A 22,270-nucleotide genomic window follows, 5' to 3' on the forward strand; every position below is an offset into this window, starting at 1 on the left:
AAGCTAAAGTTTTCACGGTGTCATTGACATCTTCAGGTCATTGCAAAGTCCTTCTCAGCCAGTGGAGTTCTTTCAAAATATAGTCACGCTGTCCAAGAAGGGCCTTTTGACAAGCTCCTAAAAAGACAGCCTCTACAATAGTGAGGAATTCATATTGAGTAGGATAACAGGAGAACTCCCTTAGACTTCTTCAAGTATTAACACGGATCTTCTCTGTCTACTGGAATAGAAAATGGAAACTTGTTTTAACGTCTTGCCTGAAAGGTGTCATCTCTAAGAATGCAGCAATCCTGCTCTAGATTGAGTGCATATGGTCGGCTTATATTCAAGTCGAAGCATGGGGCTTGAAACAAAAATGTTTTCATTCAGAGGCAGCTGCATTCACAATGAGAAAACCTGACATTTGTATCACACCTTTATACTATAACATCCCATGGACGTTGACAGGAACATGATTACAGAATACGACAAGTAGCCACAGAAGTAGTGCTCAGATAAAGCATAGTTTTTAAGGAGCTTCTTAAAGAAAGACAGAGACACATTCAGGTTCAGTCAACAAATTTCAGTGTCTGGATGGTCAATTGTTGAAGGAACCACTGTCAATCAGACACTAAGTTAGACGGCAGTGTTTTTGTGAATTGTTCTTGGGTTGAGGGCTATGCCAGCAAGCAGGCCTTTATGGCCCACCTCGAGATCACCAGAATTACAGAATGCAAATTCACGACTTGTCATTAATGCATTAAAACACAGGAGCAAGCTTGCACAAGTAACTAAGAACAATAGCAAGGATTACTTTGATTCAGCTTTCTGACTCTTAAGATACAGAATTCCAAGAGGTAAAAACACATGAACCTGCAACCTTCCAAACTTACTCAACCAAATCAAAGTCAGCATGACCTCCCTTTGTCCCATTCCTGTAACCTGCTCTAGCCCTATAACCTCCCTCATCATCTACATTCCTGACGTCATCTTGTTCAACCCCACTCCATCAAGCTGTGTGTCTCAGTCTTTAGAATTCACTCCTCAAGGTCTTACAATCTGTCCAGGTTTTCTTTAGAATCTCCAAAATGTTAACTCTTCTTTCTTCCCACAGGTGCTGCTGAGTGTCTGTTTTTGCTTCTATAACTGTACCTTCTACTGTCCCCATGGTCTGGGCTTGCCATTGATTTTCTTGATGACATCTTCATAATGTGCTTTTGGTGAGAGGGGCAGTTTACCAGTGGAATAGAACAGGGCAGGGGTGGGGAGAGGTTTCAATGTTAAATGCACTTTATAATTATAATTTGTTTATTCTTATTTCACGGTGAGAAGCAGTCAACACTGAATTATTTGCATTTCCAGACACCTGTTACATGTTCAAGTACCTGTACAGCTTTCTGTCTGGCCTCCTGGTCTGTCTAAAAAAGCTGGGAAGGAGATTTGAGATAGAGGGCAGGGCAGATAGTGCAAAACTGTTTGTTTAAAAAAAAAAGTGGGCGGCACGGTGGCACAGTGGTTAGCACTGCTGCCTCACAGTGCCTGAGACCCGGGTTCAATTCCCGACTCAGGCGACTGACTGTGTGGAGTTTGCACGTTCTCCCCGTGTCTGCGTGGGTTTCCTCCGGGTGCTCCGGTTTCCTCCCACAGTCCAAAGATGTGCGGGCCAGGTGAATTGGCAATGCTAAATTGCTCATAGTGTTAGGTAAGGGGTAAATGTAAGGGTATGGGTGGGTTGCGCTTCGGCGGGTCGGTGTGGACTTGTTGGGCCGAAGGGCCTGTTTCCACACTGTAAGTAATCTAATCTAATCCTCTCGCTGCCTGTGACTTGCAGCAGCTTCATGCTCGGCCTTCAGCTTCAGCAGGGCTATGTCGTGCTCATGTCTCAGCTGTTGGGCCTGAACACAAACAAAGATTAAATATGAACCATCACTCTACATTCCACTGCTCTGCTCTGTGAAAAACTGGTATTTAAATTTGCAGTGTCCAGAGAGCGAGAGTAACAATTGAAATGCAAAGGCAACAAAATATTAAGAGTAACAAATGACAAGATTTTAATCAATTAAGTTTAATATTGCAACTTTATAAATAAAAAAAAATTTTCCCATAAATCTCATCATAATGGCTCAAATTTTAGAAAGTTGAAATTTCTTGAAAATTTGGCAAGTTTGCCCTGCTTCTATCAGTCAACTTGTAAAGTGCAGTCATGCGCAGGTTCGATGCTAATGTCTGCACATTTAAGATTAGGCATTGTCCTAATCATAACCCAAGGGTAAGTAAACTTAATCTCTAGTTTGGGAACAATCTTTGTTTAGCCTGATTTAACTGAAGAACATTGCTCAGAATGTTGCCTGGTTTGGAAAACGAGCGCAGCCATTATCACTTAAGAACAATTTCACGAAACCATTTCTGAAAGAGCACAAGGCATAGACCCATACCTTTCGGATCTGAGCCAACGACATTGTCTCTTGTTGAGCAAGGGCTATTCCCCGGCTGGTGTCTATCTCCGATAGCTGACAGATTGACTCTTCCATAGCATCCAAGTAAGTGTGTTGTGCAGTTATGTGGTGTTGGACACTTGGTGGGGAGCTGAGCATCGAGGCTGCAACAACCAAAATGAAAAGTGTAATTCCAACGTTAACAATTTGTTAAATAATGCATTGGGATCATGGGGTTAACTGCACGCCTCTCCAGGATTCAAAACAAGTTCGGGAATTGCGTAAAAAAACGGCAAGTGACAAAACATTGACATTTTCATGAGATTCACAGGATACAATAAACAGCAAAGCGTGCAGAAGATCCAAACCCAATCATTGTGCTTGGGTCCTGGTGAATGATCAGGAATGCAACAAAGGGTTCACCAGACTTGTTTCCAGAACATTCTCATGGTGAGAGATTGGGAAAACTGGACCTGCATTCTCCAGCATTTTGAATTGATTTCATTGAAATCTACGAAATATTTAAAGGGTAGATGTAGGTAACGTTTCCCCGTTGGGGAGTCTAGGACTGGTGGGGCCACTTAAAAACGAGAGCATGCCACTTAGGTCTGAGCTGATGATAATTCTGTTGCTACTTCAGGGTCATAAACCTTTGGAATTCACTGCCACAGAGAGCTGTGAAAGCATCGGCATCAAGTATGTTTGATGTAAAAATTGACAGATTTGATTTCCAACAGTGTATGAGGTCATGGGAACAGGGTGGCTAAAAAGATACTGAAGCACTGATCAGCCATGATTGTACTGAATGACAGGGGATGGCTCAACAGGCTGAATAGCCTACTTCTGCTTAATATTCCTCAGACAGGATCCGACCACTTGAATGAAAAAGCACTTGCTTACACGTCGGGTGGCACCTCACCATTTCATCCAGTCATCACTATGCCTGTCACTTCACCTTGATTGTCTACTTACTGAGGGTTTTATTTAAAAAAAAACTACTCCCATGGTGATGTTTAGGACAAACAAATGACAGTTACAGAAAACATGATTCAGAGAGTTCCAACCTGGAGCAGAGGATGTGGAGGGCCTGGCTGCAGTAACACTGATGTCGGCTAGAGAAGGTGAAAGTGTGGAGGTAGTAGCACGCAGCTGCCTTGTCCCCTCTCTGGATGTTATCTCTGCGTCATTCTGAAAAGGGCTCTGAGACATGGAACTCACAGTGGAATGGAACAATGAAGAGCTTGTGCTTTTCTTTGATGACTCCCCGTGAGCACTGAAAGCACAAAATTTCCACAATCACAAATGTTGACAACTGCCAAAATGGAACATCACTTAAACCATTTAACACTGCAAATTTCATGCCATCCATTATCTGTTTGCTGAAACTCTGCTTTAAACAATCTGTCGGACTTAGTCGACATTAGGGATAAACAGAGTCAAAAAGTGTGGCACTGGAAAAGCACAGCACCTCAGGCAGCATCCAAAGAGGACAGTCCATGATTCCGGCACAAACCCTTCATGAGGATAAAAAGCCATCCTTACTGGATGGGCCCATGTTCCCTCTACTATTCCCAAAAGCCAATCTTCTACAATACCATTCCTATACTTAAATTTAAACAACAATGTACTGACTGGACACAGCAGCCTAAAGGCTGAAGAACCTGCCAAACCTGACAACCCAGACAACAGCTTCACAACATACCCGCCACGGCCTAAAAGGTCCTTTCGGTTTCCGAGTCCATTTGAGTCATCAAGAGGATTTATCAGTGACTACCATCACACTAGCCACCGTACAGTTGGTAGCTCTCTGGGATGCCAGAGGAAACATAAAGGACAACTACATCACGTGCACATCAACAGACAGCAATTATAATTATACAAGAGCTGAAGACTTTCCAAAATCACATGCACTACATAAAGCAAATGCTCACTGATGGCTATTTCCCTTGATGAAGTCCAAAAAATGCCAAGAACCCAATTTCTATAAACGTCAAGGAGAATTCAACCCAGGTCAACATATGTTGGACTATCCAGTGTCAGCTATCTAAAATATGCTAAGTATCTGGATTATTTGCGTAGCACTAATACCACTCGGCCATCACCTCCCCTGGAAATGAAACTTGATGCCAATGACAGTCTGTAACTTTGTTAATTTGGTGACTTCCATACCTTCACCTTGTATTTTCCATCTTCTTACTGTCTCTTCCACCAGTAGAAGCAGTTCTTCCAAAGTCCTAACCAGTTTGGAGTTCTCCTCTGAACCACTGTACGATCAAAATGATCAGCAATTTATTGAATCTCTCTTGATTACTATAATCAACGAATGTCAAGTTAACACTTTCTGGTTCCTGTGCACAGCCTTGAAGTCCTTCCTGAATTAGGGTTCCCAATACTGGGGACAACATTCTAACTGTAGCTTAACCAGTGAATTGTGATGGTTTGACAACATTCATTTTTGTACTCCAGTCCCCTAAATTAAAAGCTTAATGGCTCTGATGAACTGATGATGATCGTAATACTACTCAAGATTGAGCTTTACTAACGTATCTCCATTAATAGTTGGTTTCACAGAGCAGTGAGCATTGACTAAAAACCAAATAGAACTAACTAAGGTGGGCTACACGGCAAATGATTCTTGTAAACACATCCTATTATTATTATTCCATATTGGAAATTTTGCCCATGTTTCTAATGGAAGCTGCCTCAGGCTATTGGCAGACCCCAGTTTACGAATGGTTTCTGTTCTAGAGTGCGTCTGCAAGTCAATTAGTACAGAAGTAGGAACACATTGTAGTATAGTGTAAAAGGTCATTCGTACAGAAAATGTTTGTGTGCAAGATTTTTAAAATTACACCCTCGGATGAGATTACGTGTTAAAGAATAAGCATTCTGAAGTCTGGGATCCTCTTTGTATCTATCCTGCCACTGTTGACTCTGTCGTGATTTGAGTGTCAGAAGAGTGCAACTATAAGCTGTCAAGCAGGTATTGATTGTTTCTAATGTATGCACAACTTCAGGAATTGATAACAGAAAGTGACCGACAGAAGGTACATACGTCTGGTCATACCTATATGCAATTCATCTTGACTGCTCTTCATAATGTTACTTTCCAGGGTGGTAGATCGCAAGGGACAGCGGGAGGTTTTGACCTTCCGTGATTTGCTGCGACTACTGGATTTGACAGATGTAGCAGTGGCTACAGAATCCTCCACATACCTTCCATCTGATAGAAATAGAAACAAAGTTTAAGAAGTAAAAAAGGAGCATGCATTCCATAATCACAATCAATGGGATTGGTTAGTAAGCACAAGTTTCTCTCAAAAGGTTGCTGTCAGAATATGGAAGAGGTAGATGCTAAGTTAATTCTTCTCGCCCACCTCCTCAAATTCTGTGGACCAGCACAAAGTGATAAACCAGACATTTGGGGGGAATCTGCAATGGGCGACAGGTGTTGACACAGATGGAAGCGGGAGATGACCACTTCGGGAAGGGAATGGAGGGTTGACTTTGCCTGCTAAGCCTTACCAAAGAAGCTCCATACATTAGAGAGAAGGAAATGATTCCATAGCCTCAGTCTCTGTTGCAAATACTTTCAAAACACTGCAAAATATCAGTATACGACCCTCAACCATTTAACTTAATTTCACTACAGTTATTACTGTTATCTGATTTACAATTGCCAGCATGAGGTCAAGAGTAACTGTTGATCTAATTACCATGAACAATTATTTTGTATTCCTTCCACTTACCCAGATCGCTAATTTTTCGAGTAGCACTGCTCAAAACTTCGTTAGTATCCGTCACTGTGTCTGTCACTGCAGTAGTGGTGGGTACAGCTTCAAGCCCGTCTTCTATGTGCCGCAACTTGGAATTAAAGAAAATAATGAATCAAACACAATGCAACTTAAAATAGTATGTTTCCTGCAGTAAAAACTCTTAGGATAGACCCAGGCAGGAATCAAAGGGGAACTAGAAAACATGCAGGGTGTCAAACATATATTTTGAGTGAAACTGGAAGCTAAGAAGCAGGAAATGTCAGGGTGAGACTGGGAAGAATGGAGCTAAAATGTTCAGCAGACAGAATGACCTGAGATATGGAGTGGGGGGGGGGGGGGGTGCAGGGCAGAAAAGAGTTGGAAAAGTAAACGGGAGCCACAAACAAATCTGTCCATAGGAACTTTGAAACTGAAGGACTGGGTTAAGGCAGAGAATGAAATTAAGTAACAAGAGGGTGATAAGCGAGCAGGGCGATGATGCAGAAGATAGAATGTGTAGAAATGTCATCATGGAATTAAAGAAGTCAGCATGTAGAAACTACACACAACATTTAAACTAAATCAGATCTTTGCCCACTCACTTAAACTGCTGGTAACTTTTTGCAACCTCATGTTTGTTTCACAGCCTACTTTTCTCCTTGTGTTGTCAGGAAATTTGGCAACTCATCTTCCATCCCTTCATCCATGTAATTTTATAGATGGTAAGCAGTTGAGACGCAGCACCAAGCCCTTTGGCACACCACTGGTTACATTCTGCCATCCTGAAAAAGACCCATTTATGCCGACTCTCTTCCTGTTTCCCAGCCAATCTCCTATTTATTGTAACATGTTAAACTCTTGTAACATGAATTATTACTTTCAGTAATAACCTTCAATGTGACCTTTGACCAAATAAAAAAGGGGCATTCTTAGGTCAGGCAGCATCCAAGAAGCAGGAGAATCGACATTTTGGGCAAAAGCCCTTCATCATAAACCCTCATTCCTGATGAAGGGCTTATGCCTGATACGTTCATTCTCCTGCTTCTTGGATGCTGCATGACCTGCTGTGTTTTTCCAGCACCACACACTCGACTCAGGTCTCCAGCATCTGCAGTCCTCACTTTTTCCCTGGAGTGGTATACTGGTAAATGAACTATGTAAAGACCAAATCATTTCAGTTTTCTGTATTTTTGATTATAGATTGAAGTGAGAAAACTGTCTAAAAACCAAGGAGTGCTGAACCTTTTGAAAGCAAGTTACCCATATTCATTTCTTTCCCCGATTAACCTTTTAGTTATTATCTGCTATCTTCATATTCCGACCAATCATGCGACCTGCCACTCACCTTTGCACAATACCCTCAAGTCTGATATTAACTTCTGATATTAATTTCCGCAGTTACTTTCATTAACAGATTCCTCACAGCAGAGGTGATGGAGTGGGGCATTATCAGGGTAGATGGGAAAAAAACTTCCCCCTTGGGAGGAGTGATCAATATCAGGAGGCATGGATTTAAGTTCAAAAGGAATAGGAGGAGAAGTGTTTTCAATCAGGGAGTGGTGTCAGCGTGTTAGAAACAGAAACCCTTGTGACATTGAATTAGATGTACAACTGAGATGTCAAAGTGCACAAGGCAATGGACCAGGTGCTGGAAAATTGGATCAAAATAGTCAGGTGGCTGCTTTTGACCAGCGAAGACGTGAGCCAAAAAGTCCTTTCATGCGCTGTACACCTCTATCACTCTATCATGGGTCCAGCTTCGGAATTTTCCTTAAAATAAAAATAAACTTATTTATTCACGATTAATGTCTCTCTGGTTGATCCAGCATTTATTGCCCATCCCTGGATGCCCTGGAGAAGACATGGTGAACCATATATGTGAAGCCCTGCAGTCCACTTCTTGCAGGTCAACCCACAATGCCATTAGGGAGAGAGTTGCAGGATTTCCAGCCAACAATACTGAAGAAGTGGCAATATATTTCTGATAAAGAATAGGATGCAGGTTGGATAGCAACTTGCTGGTGTTGGTGCTCTTATGTATCTTCTGCATTTGTCCTTCAAGTTGCCAATGGTTTTGGAAGGTGCCACCTTGTCAGTCTTAGAGAGCTTCTGTAAGTGTATTAAGCAAATGGTACAGATTGGTGCTGAGTGTTGAAGGTGGAGGAATTGAAGGTTTGTGCATGTGGTGTTAGCCCTCAGCTGTTTTGTCCCAAATAGTGTCAAGCTTCTTCGGTATTACCAGATCTGCACTCATCCAGGCAAGTTGAAAGTTTTCCATCACACTCCTGAATTGTGCAACGTAGATGGTGAACTGCAACATGCGCTAGTAATTCAACCAGGCAGCTAAATTTTAACTGACACTTTATGAACTGTTGCTCTTAATAAACCAACAAAGAATATTCACCTGAAATACTCAAAGGTTACTGCATTTTCATGGTGTCAGAGTAGTCAGTTGAGGCTGCAAGTGAGAAGGCAAATGTGCATGCTTATTTCAGTGAGTTATACGGCAAATAAAGTGATGTGTATACCCCTGCATTAGGTTTCTATTACTAAGCATGTGTTTTTGTATTGATTATGTCAGTCTGTTTGCCACTGGAATATTTGATCAACCAGCACTCCTGGTCCCATTGGTGACAGTTAATAAAACATTTACTGTATCTTCAAAACAGACATGGTGAGAAAGGCTTAGTAGGACTAGCAACCTCTGTAGGGAGAAATCAATTAAGGATTCAGGTGCAGTGACTCTTCCTCACAACATGGAGAGAAATGAGAGTTAATACTGCAGTGTTCAGAGGAAGGATCGCTGAACCAGAAATGTTAACGGATTTCTCTCCAAAGATGCTGCCAGACCTGCTGAGCCTTTCCAGCAATTTGTTTTTTGTTTCATATTTCCAGCTTTTCTTTTAGTTTTTGTGCTGTATATTCAATCAAGGTTTTCCTGGGGATCTGATTATCCAGTACTAACATCAACTGGCTATTAAGTCATAATAATTGGAGCCCGATATCATAATACCTTCATTGTAACAATGACCAGAATTCAAAAAAATACTTCATAGGCCGAGAGCCATTTTGAGATGTCCCATAACCACAAAACTCCCAATTTAAATGTAAATATTTATTTCTTTATGACAGTCCTTTGGCCATAGAAGCAAATGATCTCTCATCTGCTACACAATAATGGTAACTAGACCCAATAGTCACCACAACAGTGATTTAAGGCACGACAACTAACTGGAGTAGTTTGCAAATCCGTACCACTATACCTTGCCTCGTATTTTGAATCATTATCGGTCTCTGATTTAGTAGGGCTGACTTGTTAGATGTTCTACTCCACAACTTGTCAGCTCACCTAAAACAAAAGCAAAGCAAAGATAATCAACAACACAGATGTTCAGATTCAGGTTAGATTACATTACAAGCTTGCAATCGGAAACTTAAATACTTATTTTGGCTATGGATTTTCAATGTTTATTTGCATTACAACATTTGGTCAAAAAAGTAAAATTAAGTAGACATTATTTAATGATAATAAAATACACTATTTTGTGTAAACAATTGAATTCTGCTTGGTACACCAACGTTGAGCCTTACAACACAATCAAATCCTTCACCAGTGTGAGATGTTCTTTAGTCCTGAGAGATAAGGTAGATTCAGTGAAGAATGTGCAAGTAGCAAGTAGTAGGTTCAAACTAGGAGCATCTGTGTGTGTATGCACCAGAATAATGTCAGTAACCATCAATAGAAGCCCACGTTCTTGTTCCCCTCGCTATTATGCCATAACAATTGGAGCCACGACATCGTAATACTTACCTTAGAATAATGACCAGAATTCAAAAAAATACCTCATTCACAGAGAGCCATTTTGAGATGTCCCATAACCACAAAGGTCACCGAATCAGAAATGTTAACTGATTTCTGTCCAAAGATGCTGCCAGACCTGCTGAGCTTTTCTAGCAATTTCTCTTTTTGTTTCAGATTTCCAGCAGCTCTCTTGGTTTTTGTGCGGTATACTCAACCAAGTTTTTGCTCGGAATCTGATTATCCAGATTATCATGATCATCAAGTGACTATTATACCAGAACAATTGGAGCTACGACATCATAATACCTCCCTTGAAACAATGACCAGAATTCAAGAAGTACTTCATTGGCAGATGTAAATATTTCTTTCTTTATAACAGTCCTTTGGCCAAATATTTGCCCCTGCAAATATTTGGTTGTTTTTCTGAGACTCAACCATTCATTAACCAACTGCTAATCTGGCCAAGTCCCATTTCCTGGTCCCTACATTATCTCGTCTCTCTTCCTTCTCACAATGAAAATGTTCCATTTATGTAAATTAATGGTTAATAGTCATTTACTGACGTTAGTACATTTAAACCATGATTGACATTTTTTTCTTACATTACAGACCTATTTTCACAACTCTATCAGTTCAATTCAAACTAAATGCCTGTTTCCTTTCCACAAGACAAATTATTTATCAGAAATGTGTAATAAGTACATTGTGACTTTTATCATTCTGATTGAGACAGAGTCACAGAGAGTCACAGAGAGAAATAGATTGTCACAGAGTTTCACAAAGAGTCCAATAGTCACAGACAGCCACAGCACAGAACTCTTTTCAGAACATGAGATATACATAACCAAACAGGGAGTTTGATAAAGCAACTACAGCAGGTGGTAAAAGGTCACAATAGGGATACGTTACTGCAGCGGCAACCTGCAGAGAAAGTCCAACTTACGCTCAGACACAAATGCCCAATTTGTGTCTGGCAGGTCAACTTCCCTTATATGGTGAAAATAAAGAGTATTAGCTCAGGAAAGCCTCCATTACGCACCCTTGGAGAATGGTAGATAAATGAGCTCTTCAAATATTATTGCCTGTTACAGCAAATGCCTTTGATACAGAAACAAAGAATGGTTCAAACAAGCATTTATTTGAAAGCGACTGTAAAGTTAGAGGTTGGTTTGTGACATGGCAGAAATGTTTCTCATCAGGAACTAGAAAACAGCTGACACACGGTTATATGCTGTGACTACTCTGTAGGTTTAATGAAAGTTCCAATTTTAAAAAATAACGGAAGGAGAAAGGTAAATCACTTTGATGACTATTAGTTTATGACACTTGATGTTGTTGTGAATGTCCTGATCACTGCAAACCATTAAACACAACCCAGAACAGCCATGTGCTTTTCAGGTAATAATGTAGATTCACAAGGAATCACAATATTAAAACAATGGAACAATTTACAGAGGAACCTCGATTACCCGAGCGACGTGGGTAAGGAGTGTTTTGTTTGGACAATTGAATTCCGGGTAATACAGTTTAGCCAAGCATCGGGATCTTCCAATATAGTTCGGATGATCCGAAATTTAGTTAATCGAATGCCAGATAATCGAGGCTCCTCTGCATGTAGGTTAATCAAATATCCTATAAATCAAAGAAGTTTAATATTTTAAACAATAAGATCTGATAATCTGATTGGTTTTTTGCTGTTATCTGTCAATTGAGGCCTTCAGGGCAATGAATAAAATTTATTGACCTGAGAATGTGTGGAAGGGTTGATAATTCAGGAAATTAGTTGGTTCTGAATTGATTTAGACAAATAAAGAGTATCAGAATGGAAGCAATATGATATGATATAATGTGCACACTACACCCAAAGGGTATTTCATCACGACTGTGCCACTTATTTCAAGAGCAGGAAAGTGACAGTCACTGACCAGATAGCAGTTGTGTAGCCTGAGGCAGTAGATTGTGGGTTCAAATCCCACCAGAGATTTGAACAGATAATCCAGGCACTCCAGGTAGTTCTTCCATAACATCTTGGTTGCATTGTTGTCCAAACCCCATGATATCGAAAAAAAATCACATTTTAGAAACAGCACTTAAAGTCTTCGTGATGTAATCGGCCAACACATGTTTTCAAAGTTAGTGCTTTAGAAACAGTGTTCCCAATTTGTCAATCATATTATAGCAAATTTGCGTTAATGAAATGCACGTTATAGCAGAATGACCTGTACACTACTGTGGGAGTACTGCACTATTTTGCAGATGGTGTCCTTCAGATGAGACAGATGCAGAAGACCTCAGCATTCTGATCAATGTTTATTTCAACAGATTATTCTATTCAACAATTTGCTATTTTGATAAACCTAATATTCACAAATTGGATTTTGCATTTGTTATTTCATAAACTACAAAGTGTTTCACTGGCTGTAAGCCACATAAAGAATGTCCCATGATTGTAAAAGGTGCCTTTAAAACAAGCTTTCTTTTCATTTCTGAAGTTGCACAGATCAATACCAGACAACAGACACAGGCCCTGTTTTACTATTACACACAACACTGTGATATTGTTGCACACCACCGAGCTGAAGTGTTCTGCAATTGATCAATCTCCAAGCTGTGGTGAATGGGTTCAACTTAGACAGAAAATGTAAGAATATCCATCCAATGATTCCCCTTTGCCAAGTGCACTCATGTGGGATGGATCAGCCCTGTGATTCTTTCTCTAATTTGCCCGGCAACACATGATAAAGGCTCAGAAACAAAAAGTGATTACTTGGCCAAATTCTCAGTCAGAATAGGGAGAACAGGGAAGAAAGTTGAGAAAATAAATTTCCATTCCAAGAGAAAGAAATTGAGGTCAGGGTCAACACCTTACAGGAATAATCATCTTTCTACTTTAAAAAGGCTATGATGGTACATTTCATTTTCTAGACACTTCTGGGTTCAGATACAGTCTGACATTTTTTCAAACACTAACCCTGCCAACTTGAAGACTTCAAAGATACTTCTGACACTACAAATGAGTCAACACCTTATGCACATCAGCTCCACATAAGCTCTCTGACTTGCTCCTTCATCACTGGTAGCTCTATTTAATCCCAAATCACCTACCACCATTACAAGGGCTACTGCTGTTCAAAAAGACGGCCCATCTTATCGTGATGACTGCCTGTTTAGTGAAACCTCGCCAAAACTGCACACATCTGAGAACTCTAAATACTGCAACAGAATGAGGAAACCAGTAGACTGCTGAGACTGAAATTTACATCAGTTGACAGGAAAAAACTGAAGAAAACCAGAGGTGAAACACCATCAGTACACTACAACCAAAAGGTACTCCACTCCAAACATTGCCAAATTTCTACAGAGTTAAAAAAACATATGACACCAGGTTTTAGTACAACAAGTTTACTTGGAAGTACTGTACTAGCTTTTAGAGTGCTGCTCCTTCATCAGCTAGCTGCGGACCAGGATCATAACATCCTGTGTCTTATGATCCTGCTTGGCAATGACCTGATGAAGGAGAAGCACTCTGAAAGCTAGTAAAGTACTTGCAAGTAAACCTGCTGGACTACAACCTGGTTTTGTGTGATTTTTAACTTTGTCCACCTCAGTCCAATACCAGCACCTCCACATTATAAATTTCATTCGATGCTAGGACAAAAACCATAACCCTTTATAAAGTCTTGGAACAAAGATGACATCTTTGGAAACTTCCAGAGATATCTGAAATAAACATTGCTTAAAAGAATCTTGACCTAATTTACACAAGAGTGTTGATTCAATGCAAAGTTGACAAATCTAGTTTGGGAAAATGAAAAACATCATAGAGACTTTTAAATTTCTTTCATCTGCTATGGTTCCATTTTTACAAATAGTTATTCCCATCTATTTGAATAAACATTCAAATACATGGATGAAGATTTTAAAAGACCAGGCACACTGCCAGGGAGCCACAATAAATGCTGAAACCCTCCATGAGAGCCCATGTAAATGCCAAATACTAACACATTCTCAGGGACATTTTTAAAATGCTGACAACCCAGCAACAGTGAAAGCATTCCTGAAAACAGATAGGAAATAACAAACTTCCCAAAAGCTGCCCCATGAGTACTAAAACACTCATATGCCCCTGGCAATACCAAACACTTTCTCAGGGTCACCACTTTGAAAACTCTACCATCCCTTATGTAAGAGCATTTGTCTTCCCCACACAGTCTAGTCTCAATATGTCTCCAAGCCCACAGCAACATGGTTGGCTCTTCAGTCTGAAGTAGCCAAGTAAGCCACCTAGTTCTTCCATAAACTGCTGGGGAAGGTAAATAATAAAACCTAACACACCATATGATAACAATCAAGGAACCAGATATAACAGCAATATATCCAGCCCAGAGGACTCTGCAAAGTTCTCCTTACTCATATTCCGGAATTGTGTCTAATTGCCCCAACACTCAAGATTCAGCCTCACATAGTCAAACCCGATTTGTAGCCAATGTTGCACACTCCTCCTTATCAGGGCAGACTCAGCAGAGGTAGTGGCATTATCACACAATTGAGAGTGAGTTGCTCTCGAAGACTTCAATATTGACTTCAGATTCCATAAAGTCTGAGGGCATCTGGTCAACCATGGACAACTTCCTTCTGATTACTGCCACCCCCTAACTGGTGAATCAGTATTCCATGTTGAATGCCACTTTGAGGAAGTAGTGAGGGTGGCAAGGGCTCAGAATGTACTCGAAGTACATGACTTCAGTTTTCATCACCAAACATACTTCCATAGCAGCATTAACGGCCAGGATGGTGCAATCCTAAAGGGTAAATTTGGTAGACTTGGTCTGCAGCAGGTAGTAACAACATCAATGGGGAAAATAACCAACTTAACTCCATTCTTCTCTGATACTTATGGAGGGATAAGAGGACACTGGAATAGCAATAAAGCTTGAAAACATATTAACTATACGATTGGTGGTTTGTGCTCCAGAACTAGTCATATCTCTTGGCAACACTGACAACTACTAACAATGTGTAAATTTACCCAGGTAAATCCTGCTCTCAAAATGGAGGAATATCCAAACTATTCAAACGTTGCTCCATCTGTCTCTGCTCAATCTTCAGCAAAATGGTTGATCACCATTAACAATGCAATGAAGAAATACATTCCCCAATAAAACACTGACTGTTGCCCAGTTTAGCTTCTGTCAGGACCATTCAGCTCTAATCCTCATTACATCCAATAATTGGGCTGATATTAAGGGAGTTTTTGACAAAGTCTGGTATCAAGGAGTGTTAGAAAGAGTGAAACCAATGGAATTAGGAAATAGTTGTGCCTGTTGCAGGTTCAACACCTCAGTCCCAGGGCATTGTCCTAGATCCAATCGTCTTCAGAGACCTTTCCTCCATAAGGTCAGAAATGGGGATGTTTCATGACTGCACACTGTTGAATCCCATTCATAATTCCTCAGCTGTATTCCGAGTCACTATCAGTAAAACCTGAACAACATCCAAGAAGTCTTGGGCTGATAGGTTAGAAATAACATTGGTGACAAACAGTGCCAGACAATTACCAAAACATAGCATCCAGTCATCTCCCCTCATCATTCACGACATTACCATCGTTGAATCCCACTAACAGTATCCTGCTGGATGTCACCATTTACCAGAAATGGAACTGGGTTAGCCAAATAAACAAAATTACAGGATGACATCAGAGGCCGGGAACTCTGTGCGAAGTAATTTAGCTCCTCACTCGGCAAAGTCTGATGCAAAAAGTACAAGTCAAGATGCTTCAGAGGGATTAACTCTGCTTTCTCCCCACAGATGCTGCGAGACCTGCTAGAGTTTAAGAAATTTCTGTTTTGTTTACACATCAGGATGTCTGGATGAATGCAGCTTGGGGAAGAAGGCACTGAGTACAGTAAATCCCTCTGCCACATTGACAACTCAATGCTCTTCCAATTACATAGCCCATCTTTGAGGTTTTCGCCTGTTTGGTTGAAAACTGAATAAAATAGTTTTTCTATTAATATTTTCCACTCACTGGGAAAGATTCAGTCCAACCCACATCCTAGAATCAGCTCTGATAAACTCTGCTCACATTTTGATAATGTGCAACACAGTTGCTGAAAACTTCCACAACAAAAGTAAAACGCACAATATTCTTAAAAAATGAATTCGCTATTTTCCATGTTGACAGATCCATTAAAATTCCAGATACAAATTCAGGTCATTGCCAAGAAGTCCAGTCCTTCCTTGGACCAAAATATATTGTCTACTACATTTTGTTGAAACAAATGTGATTGTTTTTGAGATGTATTGCCTGCAGAAAAACAGGAATTATTACAAAAAAAACATTTCAAGAAGTTGAAATCTAGAACAATGTAGCCAGAGTGAATGGCACCCACTATACAGCCTTTAATATTCCTCAGTCACTGTTGCACGATGCCGGCAGTTCAGTAACCTATCAAGGCTTGTGTTTCAACACTATCTAAACTCCTGACCTCCATTTATGAAAGCAAAGATAACAAGTACATTGGAGCTCCCCTCCAAACCATGTACCACCGAAACTTGGAATTATAAAGACATTACTTCGCTGTCACTAGGTCAACCATCTGCAACGTTCACTCTGGCTGCAATTCAAAACTCACCACATTACGAAACACAACCAATGAAGAGTAATAAATGTTGTCATGTTTGTGATACTTGTGTCATGAATGACCAAAAGATAATGAGACATAGAATAAACAGACCGTGGTGGGGAAGCTGCGGCCTTCTAGGCCATTGTGTGTGGTCTTTTGAATGAATCCAAATTTTGCAGAACAAAACTTTCATTTTTAATTTTTTTTATCCTTTATTATTTTATTTTAATCTTAACATGAATGTATTTTAAATACCAGAGAGTAAAAGAAAATTCAGCAAAATAATCCTCACAAACTGAACGCCACAATTTAAAAATTGGTAAGTCGTAAGGGCTATTTCGACACCTGCTATGCTCATGATTTAGTTATACTGCGACTCTAGAATGTACATTATCTCCCTGCTTGACTGGAGCCACTTCTGCCCGACGCTGGTTGGCGAGAGCCTGTGTGTATCCAGTACACCAGTGTTATCAACCGATGACAACAGTGCGCGTGGCTTTCCATTTGAAGTGAAATCTGAGAATAGTTACACAATTTAACCGTATCGCCATTTATACAATTGAAGGTTCTTGGATGAGGCCTTATTAGATTACAACTAACATAATGTGGCCTTCCACCATAAAAAGGTTCCCCACCTCTGAAACAGACCATTCAGCCCAAGTTCACTTCATCTTTCAATAAACTTATGGGTTATCTGATAATCTGCAACTCCACTTTCCTTCATGTTCACATAACCTTCTATTTTCTCAGTGAACAAAAATTAATTTTAGCTTTGAATATGTTTAGCTTCCCAGCCCTGACAATCTTGTGGTAAAGAATTCCACAGATTCACTGCCCTGAGAAGGAACTCCTCCTAACTGGTTTCAAATGAGCGACCCCTTACTCTGAGTTTATGCCCTCTGGTCCTAGACTTTATCACAAAGGTGAAACACTCTCTCAGCATCTACCCTGTCAAGTCTTCTAAGAATTCCTTATGTTTCAATCAGGTTCCCTCTCATTCTTTTAAATTTCAATCAATATGAGTCTAACTTATTCAACCTGTCATAAGAAAATCCATCCATACACAGAATTAACCGTGAACTTTTTCTGGATTATCTCAAATACCAGTATATGTTTCCTCAGATAAGGGGATCAAACTCTTCATAGTACTTTAAGTTTGATTTTAGGTATAATTTTAGCAAGACCTCTCTATTTTTACACACTGCTCCCTTTGAAATAAAGACCAACAGCACTTTGACTTCAATATTACCTGCTGAGCTCAGCCTCTCCATTTATATGAATTCATTTTAAATGAATCAGACACCAGAAGAATAATTTCATATGAATAATAGTAGAAATAGGTTAGCAAATGCAAAAGCCATGAACTCATCACAAAGCAGGCACCAGAACAGCATCAAACATGAAACACCTTTCCATCGTAGATCTGTATGTTTCCTTCTTGTTGGTAAACAAAGAATTTGGGTTTTTTTTGGGGGGGAGTGGAAATCTAGCAAATCACATATTGCTGACAGAATCAAGGATGACCTATGTAGAAAGGAATCTGAACCACTGTAAGTTAGAGTAGGTGAGAACATCAGGCTACCATCCATTAAAGACATGAATAAACTATTTGTTGCAACAATGCATATGCCTGCACAATCGTTTGTTTGGAGGAGCTCATAGATACTATAAATGCAGTGGTGCAAACTTTGGGCTGCTAGTCTAGGAAATAAAATAACTAGAATGGAATATATGGAAGTTAATTTGGCAGCTATGTCATTAATTTAGTGGAGTAATGCATGCATAGGGTCATGTTACAGGGCTCAAATAACAGATAATGGTAGCACACTCTGATAGGCTAGTTAAATCACATGATATATGAGTTAATGCTAAAGACGATGGTGATGTAATGTGATAGGTTAAATGTAAGCGGTAGACCAGTTTGGCAGACGATGATTAGTTTAGAGAGACAAAGCAAGCTATTATGATTGGTTATGCTAATGCTGTCAGACTAGTGTGGAAACTGGGAAAGTATAAACCGGAGAGACTCCAGGAGGAGGGTGGGCAGACTGGACAGACAGTTTTTGATTGCCACAGTTTGTATGTGCAAATAAAAGTTTAACTTCATGAAGGATTTTCTGCATCTCCTGGTGATTTTCTTTGAGTAGTGGGTGTTCTTTCCACCACACCCCTCACAATCTCAGTCTCTAGTTTAAAATCTAGAATGAATCATTAATCTCTGGGAGAATGTCCTCTTCAGCAACATTGAGTGTGAAGGTCAATGACACTCTCATTGTGACTTGATCTGGGTTGTCTCCAGTTAGTTTGCGCTTTTGTTCTGGGCCCAGACAGGACTGACCAAACTGAGAGGGGAGGGAGAAGCAATAACATGCTCAGACAGAAAGGGTACTCCCAGCAAGGGAGTGAGATCATTAAAAGGGAGACCCCTCAAAGAGTGGGAACAGCAACAGCAACGCTTCCCAAAGCGGGAGAGGAGACAGTAACAGCGACATCGTCTGAGGAGGGAAAAGGGACTGTAACTGCGATGCTCCCCAAACAGTGACACTCCTCCGGATGGGGAGGTCAGGAATCGCTTGTTCCCCACTTTCTCGCTGTGCTGTGATGTATGTTTCTGGGAAATTAGATTGTTTTATATTTTCACAGTTGACGAGGTGATTCACTAACAAATATTCTAATTCCATATTTCCTATCACAGCAGATCCATTGAAGATCATCCTTTCATTTGTAGCTTGTCCAGGTTTCTGTCCAGGTTGATACAGCATGATCTATCAGTGGTGTTCCTATTGAGCTAAATCATCACACACGAGGGAATCTGACGGGCACTTTCTCTTTGTGCTGGCAAAGGGAGTGATTTGCTTTTACTGCAATGGTGGCCAAAGAAATAAGTCAGTGGAGGTAGTTCCAGCTGAATATAATGTTCTGATGTTCTTGATGGGATTAACCTCGACAGTTCCCATTTGCTTTAAACACCGACAGTGGAACAGGAAGTCACCACGCAGTGGTCTCCTGGCTCACACTGAGAAACCAAGTTGATGGTATAACTGCAGAGAGCAAAACAATGGCTTGGACTCACCGAACAACCAGAGGGTTCAGCCAACAACTGGATCACAGACAAATGGCGTGTTATGTAAGGGGAGAGAAATATTGAAAACTGTATTATCATGAGAGCGTGTCCATTAAAAACGAGAACCATGATGTTAAATTATTCCAGCCATAGAAAACACTGATGCATGTGTGTCATTAGCTTGTTAAACAACATCAAAAAGTCTGTGATCAGAAAGAGAAAAAGGACAATGTGCAGATTGTTGAACAGGCCCCTACACCTGGACATGACGCAGGAGCCCAAGCTCCAGCACACTGCCCTCACTTCACACCAACCTTCACACAGTGCGGGGTCATGAACTCCGGCCATCAATTCCTCAGTGATTATGAAATAAAATATTAACTCCTGTTCTTTTACAGGTCATGACTGCCCTACTGTACTAAAGACTGCGATATGGTGTGTGCGTCTGTGTGAGAGACAAAGGTAGAGAGAGAGGCAGAGAAAGTCCTAAAACTCATACAAAGATTAACCCTTTGTGATTCGGTTTGAATACACATTTGTTCGTTGGTGATTGAATGTTTGTCCTTTGTTCCCTGGAGTTCAAAATCCAGGACTGTTTTGAATCTGATTTGCATTTTGGAAATTTAACATGTTTTTTTTAAGTTTAAGGACCCTTCAGTTGTTATGAAATAAAATGTTAACTCCTGTTCTTTTTACAGGTCATGACTGCCCTAGTGTCAGTTTCCAACCAATCTCTTTTTACCTTACATGAAAGCCAACCTTATTCAATTTCAAATCATTTTAATATGGAGGAAAACAAAATTATAAGTTTTTTTTGTTTCGGACTCGTTTGTTTCCACTTAATTTAAAGATTGCTGTGTTTCGTTGGTGATTATTGGTAAGGACAGTTGTAGTCTTATTGACGGAGTCCCCTCCCTCAATGACAATTGAAGCTTCAGTTCAATATTAGCTTGTGATAAATCATCCAACAAAATTAATGTCCTATGGTTAATATCTGTGTCTTTGGATTTAGCCATTATTTGTGCATTAGGAGTTTTTTTTTCATTTGAATATACAAGACCTTTTAAGTCAGTTCCAGTTATTTCACGACCTTTGCATTGTAAATGGGCAATGACTGGTCAGGATTACTTAAGAATTCTCATCTTGGATTTACGTTAAGGGACTCAAACCAGATAGTTGTGGTGGATTTTAAAGTTGGGAATCGTATACATTTTGCATTTCCAATATTAGATACTGACTAATTGAATTTCCTAAATAAAATGCTGCATGTTATTCAGATATATATTGTAAAAGTAATGACCATCACCACAGAGGAGATCTGCTCTCAAAACAAGACAAAGAGAACTAAGCTCTGTTGGTCCTCCAATGTCCAGAAAATAAATGAAAACTTCTTTTCCGGACTGTTCTTCAGCTGGATCCCCACTCAGTAATGCGTAAAGTATGCTAGGTACCACTCCACTCAGTGTTCTCGCCAAAAACAAAATCCAAACTGAATTCTATCCATATCATTAGGTGTCCCAAACAAATGAAAAAGGAGGCTTGCTGACTTAAGCAGGCACTGCTGACACCCACCATTTCACCCTTTGGACAATAGGGATAGCCAAACATATAGAGGAACTGGGTGATAAATCAACCACTGTTTCTTTTGTAGCATCACTGCCCGATTGCCATGGTGTTAGCGGGCTCCATAATGTCACAGCCATATGATACAGTGACCAGAACAAGTGAATGAGACAAATCACCTATTTAATTATTCTCCTCTTGCAATTTTTGATTAGCTGAAAATTCAAATCCTAAAACTAGCTTTCAGATTATGACAATCAAGATTCCAAAATGTATTGTTAGGAACAGGCTTTAAAGTTAGACAAACATAAATTGGTTAAATAAGGTTAAAATGAAAATAGAGACAAGGAGATCAAGTACAGAAGGGAAGAGAATGTGCACTAAGAAGAATAAAGCAGCAGAGTACAGTTTTTAAAATGTCTTAGTCACTTATTGGGTTCCCACAATGAATTACAGACAATGATTATTTTATTTATTATTTTAAAATAATATGTTATAATATTTATAATAATCAATATTATTAGCCCAAATCAAAATTATTTGGCGGGGTCACTTGTTTTTATCCCTTTACACATTGTTAGTGACCTGTCCCATTGCCTCATGGTTAATTTAAAATATGGCTGCATTAATTCATTGTTAATTAAAGAATGGAAAGCTACCTTACTGGCAAGTTGAAGAAATTCTGCATGTGATTGGGGATACAGATATAGCAGATGGGACTCCCAAAAGCTGGGGAGGTAACTGTGAATGGGTATATTAAAAGAAGGGAAATGAGAAAACAGTGTAAGACCACTAAGATTGAGGAATATATAAACAAGTTTAAAGCAACAATACCACAAAATAAAGAATTTAGGTTCTACTCGGAATCCCGAGCCTATGTCTGGCATACCGATCCTTTTTGAAGATTGGGATTTTGTTCTTGTATACCCACAGAGCACCTAACATCTCCTGATTGTCCCGAGTTTTAATTTTAAATCACCCACTTGTTGCAAACCCTTCCTTCTTTTCGAAATGAAGCATTCAGTCTTCATAGCCAATATCAT

Source organism: Hemiscyllium ocellatum, chromosome 9 (genome assembly GCF_020745735.1).
Source record: "Hemiscyllium ocellatum isolate sHemOce1 chromosome 9, sHemOce1.pat.X.cur, whole genome shotgun sequence".
Lineage (NCBI taxonomy): Eukaryota > Metazoa > Chordata > Chondrichthyes > Orectolobiformes > Hemiscylliidae > Hemiscyllium > Hemiscyllium ocellatum.